This window comes from Mus caroli, chromosome 6, assembly GCF_900094665.2.
Source record: "Mus caroli chromosome 6, CAROLI_EIJ_v1.1, whole genome shotgun sequence".
NCBI classification, from domain to species: Eukaryota; Metazoa; Chordata; class Mammalia; order Rodentia; family Muridae; genus Mus; species Mus caroli.
The window spans coordinates 58589877-58600897 of NC_034575.1; the positions used below are offsets into that span (position 1 = coordinate 58589877).

The 11021-nt window shown below is 37.6% G+C and overlaps 1 protein-coding gene across 5 annotated transcripts in view; it reads left to right on the forward strand.

Annotated features, from left to right (window-relative positions):
* The window catches only part of Grid2 (glutamate ionotropic receptor delta type subunit 2), a 1450739-nt gene that overhangs the window by 871582 nt on the left and 568136 nt on the right, over positions 1-11021 (forward strand). The gene's annotated exons all lie outside the window — the stretch shown is intronic.

Here is an 11021-nt window from a genome sequence, read left to right on the forward strand (position 1 = left end):
TGTAAAGTAGCTGCTATTGCTCTGTAAAATGTGAGACACCCTGTGTTCATATAGAGGCTCAACGATTCTTTCAACATCTCTGGTACATGTGCTGAAGTGTTGATTGGTTTGGCCTCAAATAGCATAAAAGATACAGAAGATAAAAGACTTAGTTTCCTTTTTATTCCACTAGAACACACCCAGAATAAACCAGAATGACATCTCCTCATGCCTGATTTTGGAGTCCCCATGCTTGAGACACAGACACACACACACACACTACCAATAAAACTCTATGCAATTCAGATTCATAGATGTAATATAATAGTACTCACTCTCCTGCAAATGAAATGAGTACCTTTTTAACTTTAGCATAAACTGTAGTTGCTGTCCAAGCGTCCATATGAGCACATGGTTCTGTGAGGAAAGCAGACTTTGAATCTGCAGAAATGAGAAGAGTTGCTTATTCAAACCTTGCCCCTTGGTGTGGTTGCATCCATTAAACAGCAGGTATAGAAGCTTATTTCAAAGAGGTGACACATAAACATCTATGGTGCCTGTAAAGAGCCCAAAAGCAAAGCACTTATTCATCTATAAACTCTTAGCAGACCCATGTGATACATTTTGACATTTACAATATCAATAGAAACACAATCTTGAGGGATTTCCAATGTACCAAGACTCCTAGCATTCACACCCTCTGATAGATTGCAGTCAGATGTTTGAGTGAACAGCTTCCTTATTTTCTCAGCCTCATCTGGTTTTCTTAAGGGGATTATAAATTATCCTTTTACAGGGCTGCATTATATACACTGATGATAAGAATAACTTTACGCAGTCCTAGGCACACAATCTGATAACATTTACCAGGACTCATTTGTTTGGGATAAGAGTAGCGTCGACTGTTCGAAGTAATAGTGTGTTTGTATTGATGATGAGGCATGTTAGTCAGGGTTTTGGCAGCAGCTGCTTACTGCTTTCTTTCTGTTTCTCCCCCCACCCCACTTCAGTAATATTATCATTTCTTAAAATCAGTGTATCTGATATAAAAATATATATATTAAGAAAAATATTAATTAAGATTAAGTGAGAAAGACTAGTTTATTAGGCTTAGGGGTTGCTTAAATGTGCATTCTTCCCCCTTTAAAATTTCTATCATTAATTTCTTCCTTCAGAAACGATACTAGATTACAATAGGAACAATCACCCCATATTCTTGCTGCTCCACAGAACAGGATGTTGGTTTTATGGCGGAATGTGCCGTATGCTATTACTACATACATGATGCTACCTATAGGCTATGTTATACACAATAGAGCTATGCTACTTAGAATGTAGCTTGCATTTCCAAAAACCCTGGAGAGTTTTCCTTCGTGACTGTGACCTGATTGTGTATTTATCATTATAATGCTGTTATAAAGACAGGACATTCAGAAGTATAAAGTTTGTAAACACATAAATACTTTTATTGAGACTTTAAATCCATACCCAAAATTAAAATGAACAAAATCTATTTACACAAAGGTAAGTAGTTTTGAATATGTAGACTTCCGTCTTTACTGACGCCTTTGAAAGGCATGTAGATATGCTGCTTAGAAAAGGAGCATTGATTTCTAGCTGTGGGGCAAAAAATTAGTATTTCTATCCTCTAGTTTCACCGTTATTCTGTGGTAAGGTATAGTTTTCTTAATTTTAGTGGGGTGTATGTTGAGTGAAGAAAATGCTAATCAAACTTATTTAAAGTCAGAAAGGATTATCAGAAACAATATATGATTTCTTATTCTAATATCACTTTGCAGTTGTAGATGATTTTTGAAGACCTGTTTTCTGAGTGGGCACAGGGGTCATTTTATCGATACTCAAAATAGTATCTACACCACTAGGCTATCCAATGTGTTAGGTTATGAGAAGCAAAACTGTAATATTTTAACAATATACAGTTCTATCCAGTAAATATTCCAGATGTTAAAAATTGACAATGTCATTACAACATGACAATTTTATTCTTACCTTTATTTTCTATTATTGTGTGTACATATGCTTGACATGTATGTGAGCACACATCATTTTTTTTTTTTCGGACAAACTCCAATTTCCAATGCCAGTTTTCAAGTTGATAATTTCAAGGTAGTAAATGAATTTATTCTGAAAGAAAGTCGCAGTAGTATGACCTTATATATATATAAGACCTTATGTATATATATATATATATATGTGTGTGATCTACAATTATGCCTGTGAGTTTACTGATGCTTATGTGTATTCTGACTTACACTTCACCCTCTGCCATTCAGCCTTAGACACACTCATTTAACTAAGGCTAAAAAATATCATTGTAAAAATTGTTATTTACTCTATCAGCATGTCCACAGGAATTGTAAAAATTTTTCTTTTAAATTTGTTATTGAAAATAGATTTTTTTCTCATGCAATATATGCTGATTATAACTCCCCCAAAACTCCTTCCAGATTCTCTCTACTTTGCAACTCACTGAAATTTATACCTTTGTTTCTTTCTCTCTCCCTTACCTTCTCGTTCTCTCTCCCTATCCCACGCTTTCTCCCCCTCTCATATTAGAATATAAACAGGAATCCAGAATAATAATAGCACAATAAAATAAAAATGAAGCATAAGAGACCAAAAAGAAAAAAATATAAAACAGAAAAAAAATAAAAAAAGAGCAAAGAAAGACACAAGAAACACATACAGAAGCTGAGAGAGATACATTCTCACACAGAGAAAACCCACAAAAACAAAGCCATAATGTAGAAGCAAAGATCTCTCTGGGGAAAAAATTATCCACACATAGATTTGTGGGAAAAAATACCATTGAGTTTGTTTTATGTTGTTCGTCTACTGCTTGGCATGGGACCTATATTTTAGTGTGGATTGTATACCCAATGAGACTTCATTGGAGAAAATTAATTTTTCCTTTGAGAGCAGTTAACAACTGGAGATAGCTTCTAGGTCAGGGATGCCTACTTCCCCTCTGAGCACTGGGATTGCAATAGTCCCGGACCTCTGCAAGTTTCGTGTGCTTCCACAGTCTCTGTGAGTTCATGTGTATCAGTCCTGTTGTTTCGAGAAGGTCTTATTTCATGGTGGCTTTCATCCTCACTGATTCTTAACCATTTTACATCCCCTCTTTTGAAGAGTTCCCTGAGCCTTACGGAAAGGGATTTGATGAAGACAATTCATTTAGGACTGAATGTTCCAAGGTCGCTCATTCCCTGCACATTGTCTAGTTGTGGGTCTTTTCGTTGTTGAGTCAGATTCTAATATGAGTATAGCAGACTGTTGCTCAGAGCCACTTTATTCTTACATTCCTTTAGCAGAACTGTCATACCTGACTTTCCTGTAGAAACACTGTCTAGACAATATATAGTCTCAGGGTCTTGGCCACTTGGGCAGTTCCAGGAATGGGTTGCAACCCCTGTAGTAGAACTGAATTCTCATCAGACTGTATGCTCTAGTTATACCAGTGTATCTTGTAGGCTAGTCACCATAAAACTGTCTATGCATTATATCAATAATCTTACCAAGTTGTACTCTAAGCTAGTGTTATGCAGATCTACTTTCAATATGCGATAAAGACACTGCATAAGAACTTTGACAGCACTTTATCAATTATAGTGATTCAAACACATTGAAGGGCTTTATGTTCTTTGGCAGTAATTTTGATTTTTAAAATGCAGTAAATATGCTATTTCAGGATTACTAAATTTTATTCTCAGAGCAAACTAGCACTTCTGAAGTTGTTTTTTAATAATCAAGAGTGAGAAGTGAGTCCTATTTTAGCATAATTCAACAAACAACTTGGATTAATGTGGGCCACACTTTGAGATATGTAATTAATAAAATAAAGGCATCTGTCTGAATCTAATCACCAGGAGTAAGGGACTGGCTCCTCCTGATGAGAATGGCTCTCATCTCTCAGACACTTCTGAAGCATTATTCAGTCAGAAGCTGCAGAAGGTTGTACTACCCTGGAGTACCTGAATAAAAGCAGTTTTGTGCTTTAAATGGAAATGTATTGAAAACGCTTTGCCGGGGAATTTCTTCCTTTTACTCTTTCAAGGTTGATATGATTCGTATCCTGGACTAAGATGAGAAATCATTCAGTCCCAGGTTCAGACGTTTCAGAGCCACTGATTGTAGTCATTCGGAGCAATGACACGATTTGAATAAGTACACTTTCCATTAAGCAGGAGACAATTTTTGTTCAGGTCCATGGAAAATTGTCATACTCCTCCCTCTCATGAAGAACACATTGTATTAATGTATAATTTTCCTTGGAAAGAAAATTGGAAAGTGTGCAATTATTTTTAGGAGAAACACAGCATTTGTAATGTAGGCATGGGTTCTCATTCTAAATGACTTTAAGGACAACCATAGAGTAATTTCACCTTCTTTGCTTTTCTCTAGTCTCAGCAGTTTCTGGTTCCTAAACACCATTCATTTTCTGTTCATATAGTATTAGTTGAATTGATTATACAATATCTACTGCACTTTGTATTTTATTTTCTTATGAGGTGGATCTATGTTTTAAAATACAGAAACATGGAAGATCATATGCCCCAGTACAGAGGAATGCCAGGGCCAAGAAGCAGGAGTGGGTGGGTTGGGGAGCAGGGCGGGGGGAGGGTATAGGGGACTTTTGGGATAGCATTTGAAATGTAAATGAAGAAAATATCTAATAAAAAATGAAAAAAAATCGTTTAATAGGAAACATTCTTGATTTACCCGGACCATTTGAGGGGAACCCAAAATGGAGATAAAACAGCGAACTTGATGTGACATCATATTATGTCATGTATGTATACTCCAAATAACAACATGTATGGAGTGAGGAGTTTGGAGAGCTTAAGGACTTGGCCAGGAAACCTTTAGTTTGTTAGGGGGATGAACAATGATGTCCCACCAGGCTGTGCCCTTCCCTTCACACAGTGATATACAAGTGAAGGTCTGTGCACTTTTTTTCATTGAAGGTACAGAATCCCTATCCAAATCTATTTATAGTTATAGTTTTACCACATTTATTTAACAAATACAAACCTAGTCAGATACATTTTATATGAGCTATGTGTACTGTGTGTCCTGACATAAAAGACATAGAAACAAAATATCCTGACACTCCATTGGGTCTTAGGTCTTAACAGTAGCTAAGCTTGATGTATAGATGCTACAGTTCATTCAAAACACCAAGGGTTTGTTTCATACATTCATGTTGGGACTACAATATCTTTGAACATCTGACTTTGACAAAATGCTTACTTTTGGTGCCCATGGAATAAACAAGAAATATGAATATTAGCTAAGGCTCAAGGGATTTAAGGTTTTCCAATTAGATTCAATAACATGTAAGAAGTGGAGGATGCCCTTTCTGGTTGTTGAGAAATGTACAAGACAGCTTGCCCCAAGCAATTTGATTTCCGGCTTTAGCAGCATCAATAGCAGAAGTCACATTAAAGCTAAAATGGAGCCAAGAAGCTAACAAAGGTTGTGTTGTCTGCCAAGCCTGGTTGTGGCAATTAGATCTTTAAAAGCAAAGGATTCTGAAATAGAGGCAGTAGGACAGGTGTCCTTCAATGAGATGAAACAACACTGTGTTAGAGGAAGGCCCCTAGTAAGAAAAGACAAATTACTGTATTGATTAGTCTCTTGATAGTAGCTTTAAAGAAAGGGTAACATTTAGGAAGCATTTTAACTATAATAATGTACATAGTTCTAATTTTAAAACTATTGGGATGCTACACAGAAGGAAATTAAATTTGTAGGAAGTAAACAGAAAATCTATCCTTCATCAATAAAAAAAGAATTTTATTCTATGAATATTAAGCATTTACCAAAAAAATGTTAGAAATGTTAATACAATAGGTATTTGTGGCCTGTCATTATTTTATGATGCTATGTCAATTCTATTTCTTGCATTATGTAAGAAAAGTATACTTCTGTTATTTCCATTTTCTCCAAGTTATTTCTTACTTTAGTGTTAAAAACAAACAAGACAGTCTCTATTTTTTATTGCTAAAAAGAGGATATATAATATAAAAAGTCAAATGTTACTGAATTATAACCTCTAGGTGTAGAATGATGCTTTCATTAATAGCTATGTTCTAATTAATTGCAGGTCACAGTTTTAAAATGTATTTCTATTCTAAAAGCCTGTACTCCATGATGGGGTAGGAACACAGTGTAGCAGTGACATTCATTACTGTTGTCACAAAGACAAACCAAGATAATATAAATAAATTGGACAGAGATAAAGACCAAATTTTTCTCTGGTGGTATAAAAATAAGATGCTTATGATAAAACCTCACCAATATTTCATTAAGGTAAAAAAAACCTGAAAATTTTTGTTGATCCAAGGTCAAAGACAGAAACAATGCTAGAGTTTGCTAAACCATCTATGAAAGTTACTAAAGGAGATAATAAAACTTTGCTATAAAAGAAACTCACGGAAGAATTAAAGAATTTTAGGTTAGAAAGTAAATGATATCAATAGTACTTTAATGTACTCTCTAATGGAAAACATACAGAGCTGATGCAAATATCAGGTGCAATTTAGTATGACAGGGAAAGAGCATGACTTATCAAGACCCCCTCAGTGCCTGGTGGAGCAATCTGAAAGGTAGAATAACTCAACCTGCCAGATGGGTCTACAGAGCATGGCAACCTGCTCTGAGCTTTGTACAGTTGACTGTGAACTACAGCTGGGAAAACCATCTAAACCCAGGGCTGACCATTCTAGCTGTAACTGGCCGCTGCAGTTGGTGCCTGGGCTCACTCATCCATCGGCTTCATTGTTCTTACCAGAAAGCCTGTGTGTAGAATCGGGTAGTAGGAAAAGTTCAGTCACAGCAGTCTACTGGAAGAAGCTGGCACTCGTTCAAGAGTCTTGGAAGTGATGTTCAGACTTCTTACCCTAAAGGCTGCGATGCCAGGAAAGATGAACCTCAGAGAATGCGAGGAACGGGCTAAAGGAATAGAGTCAAGTAAACTAAACATGTCTGCCTAGTTTCTCATTTCACTTGAAGCAGATCTCAATTACACTCTTAAATTACAAATACTTGATCAACTAATATTCTATGAATAAATGAGAACAATTATGATACATTACATACAAAAGAAAAGTAGTTAATTTGTTTTGTTTAACAACCATGTATTTATCATGGTTCTGTAAAGAAGAGAACTGATAGAAGGGATGTATACTGTAGTACTTCATATGAACTAAAAAGCCAGGAGAGAAAATGTGTCTTCATGAGGGCTTTGGTAGCTCCTTCCATGGGTGTTTTGTTCCCAATTCGAAGAAGGGGCACAGTGTCCACACTTTGGTCTTCATTCTTCTTGAGTTTCATGCGGTTAGCAAATTGTATCTTATATCTTGGGTATCCTAAGTTTCTGGGCTAATATCCACTTATCAGTGAGTACATATTGTGTGAGTTCCTTTGTGATTGNGTTACCTCACTCAGGATGATNCCCTCCAGGTCCATCCATTTGNCTAGGAATTTCATAAATTCATTCTTTTTAATAGCTGAGTAGTACTCCATTGTGTAAATGTACCACATTTTCTGTATCCACTCCTCTGTTGAGGGGCATCTGGGTTCTTTCCAGCTTCTGGCTATTATAAATAAGGCTGCTATGAACATAGTGGAGCATGTGTCCTTCTTACTGGTTGGGACGTCTTCTGGATATATGCCCAGGAGAGGTATTGCNGGATCCTCCGGTAGTACTATGCCCAGATATAGCTGTCTCTTGTGAGACTAGGCCGGGGACTAGCAAACACAGAAGTGGATGCTCACAGTCAGCTATTGGATGGATCACAAGGCCCCCAATGGAGGAGCTAGAGAAAGTACCCAAGGAGCTAAAGGGATCTGCAACCCTATAGGTGGAACAACATTATGAACTAACCAGTACCCCGGAGCTCTTGACTCTAGCTGCATATGTATCAAAAGATGGCCTAGTCAGCCATCACTGGAGAGGCCCATTGGACTTGCAAACTTTATATGCCCCAGTACAGGGGAACGCCAGGGCCAGAAAGTGGGAGTGGGTGGGTAGGGGAGTGAGGGGGGTGTGAGGGACTTTTGGGATAGTATTGGAAATGTAAATGAGGAAAATACATAATAAAATATATTTTTTAAAAAAGAGGGCTTTGGTAGGATGACTTACATCCTTATAGCTTAAGGACTGTATTAGTTATCAGCAATGGCCATTTGCATGCTGGCGAGACTGAGAACCTTTTAACTACTCAGTCCATGAGGATGGAGCCTCAGCATTTCCAGGCAGGCTGGCACTGGAGCTGGAATATTCTTGGACAGTCACTTGGTATTCAGTTCACCTTGAAAGACCTAAGAAGCTGGGTTCTCATGTTAGCCAAGGAAAGCATCAGCAGAGATTGACACACTCATAAGCAAAGGCAGGGAGCCAGTAGCATAGCCTTCCGCTCCGAGCTTTTCATAACTGAGCCATTGTCAGGTGAGGCCCATTCCAGGAGAGTTTTCTCTTTCTTAGTACTTTCCTAACAAATGCTGCTGCAGACCAACCATCAGCAATTTCTCTTCCTTGATTCCAGATCCAATCAATTTGACAATCAAGATTTACCATTTATTACAGGCACCTTGCAGAAGTAAGATTCTGAACTGTAAATGGATTTAGTATCACAAGATTATCAACTCATGATAGCTGCTCTCTGCACAACATGTAAATTAATCACAATTAGGCATCAACATTGGGAAAAGTTAATCTCTCACTAACTAGTATTTCAGGCTGCTGAAGAAGAAACCAGAGAAATAAATACTCTTTTAAAGCAGGAAAATCTTAATTTTTGAAATCACTTCTGTTAAACACAAACATTAGATCTCATCAAGGGCAGATGTCAAATGTATAAATTTAAGTCTTAAGAATTATATTTTACTGAAGAAATTTGGAAACGTAAATGGCAGAAATAAATCCAATGTTCATGACCATGAAAGCTATTGAATCTTTAAGAAAAGTGTTTGCCAGGATATGTTAAAGCACAAGAGGGTGATAATGAAGACGTTCAGTCATGTCTGACCCTACATTTCACCAAAAAAAATGGGGCTGTACTGATCACATAATGAGGCTCTATATCTATATTTTCTTAACTCCTAATTCTATGTCCTAATTGGACTTAGAATAAACACTCCTTTCTTTATTTGTTTTTGTTGTTTTCATTTTTTTTTTATTGAGACTGGGTTTCTCTAGCCCTGGTTGTCCTGGAACTTACTTTGTAGACCAGGTTGGCCTCGAACTCAGAAATCTGCCTGCCTCTGCCTCCCAAGTGCTGGAATTAAAGGCGTGCACCACCATGCCCGGCAAGCACTCCTTTCAAATATGTATATCCCCAGCCTACTGAGATTTCAGTTTTCTCAGTTCTTTGAAGATTCTATTTAATACTAAGGATTTGCATTAGTCAGTTTTCCACTACTATAACACAATAACTGAAGTAATAAACTTACAAAAAAAGAAAAATTAATTTGGCTGACGTTTAGAGATTTGTAGTCCTAATATTTTAAGTGAGAATACAGCAGGTGATCATGGTATGAATGCAAGGTAAAATACAGCCTAGTAGCTTTCCTGGGTACAGGAAAAGGAAAGAGAGTGGTGAGAGACATTGGTGTTCTATATCTTTAAGCCTTGCCCCAGGGAATCTAATTCTTCCTATTAAGCCATAGTTTTGGCAGGGTTTTTTTTTCACCTTGTAATAGAATCAATGCAAAGTAGGAGAACTCCTTTAACACTTGTGTATTTGGAGAACATTCCAGATCCAAACTATAGCAGAAATTTGGAGCTATGTTGTCCCTAGCTTTCACTGTCAACTTCACACAGCCTAGAGGTGTATGATAGGAGATCATTGACTGAAGAATTGCCTTGGTCAAACAGGCCTTTGAGCATGCCTGCAACAACAGTCATGGCCTTGGGGTCAATTGATGCAGTACTGACTCAAAACTGTGGAAGACACCATCCCTAGGCAGGTGGTCCTTGGCTGTATAAAACAGCTACCTAAGCATAAGCCTGAGGAGGAAACCAGAAAGCAAGCCATCATTCTAACCTAATTCCTCTTCCAAGTTCCTGCTTGAATTCCTGCCTCCACTTCCCTCTATAATGGACTATATCCTGGAAGTGTAAGATGGATTAAGCCCTTTCATCTCTTAAGTTTCTTTTGATTATAGTATTTTATCACAGCAACAGAGACCAAACTAGAGTAGGTTTGTGTTTTAAAATAAGTATATTTCTGTTCCCATTGACACTGATAAATGAAGAATAAGAGATTTCGAAAAATAAAACTTCTTGATATTATGATGCCTGTGGTCTGGTACTTTGTATGGGATGCACATGGAACAGTACCTTAGCTATGAGATTATTCTGAATCGGGGCAGATTCTTGTCCTTGGTGCTTTGTGTGAGATTATCTATATACATATAATCTCACATCTATGCAAGACTCTGTTAGCTATGATAGTGTCCTACTTCGAAACACATATTCTCTATGTACATTAATGCTTATTTTAGAATTAAGTTGTCTTCATAATGTAGAGTTTCAACTAGTATTTTGATCAAGTATAATTCCAAAGCTCATTACCTGGAGATCCATCCCATAATCAGCCTCCAAACGCTGACACCATTGCATACACTAGCAAGATTTTGCTGAAAGGACCCAGATATAGCTGTCTCTTGTGAGACTATGCCGGGGTCTAGCAAACATAGAAGTGGATGCTCACAGTCAGCTATTGGATGGATCACAGGGCCCCCAATGGAGGAGTTAGAGAAAGTACCCAAGGAGCTGGGGGAATCTGCCACCCTATAGATGGAACAATAATATGAACTATCCAGTACCCTCCCGGAGCTCGTGTCTCTAGCTGCATATGTATCAGAAGATGGCCTAGTTGGCCATCAGTGGAAAGAGAGGCCCATTGGTCATGCAAACTTTATATGCCTCAGTATAGGGCCAAGAAGTGGGAGTGGGTGGGTGGGGGAGTGGGTGGGGGAGGGTGTGGGTACTTTTGGGATAGCATTGGAAA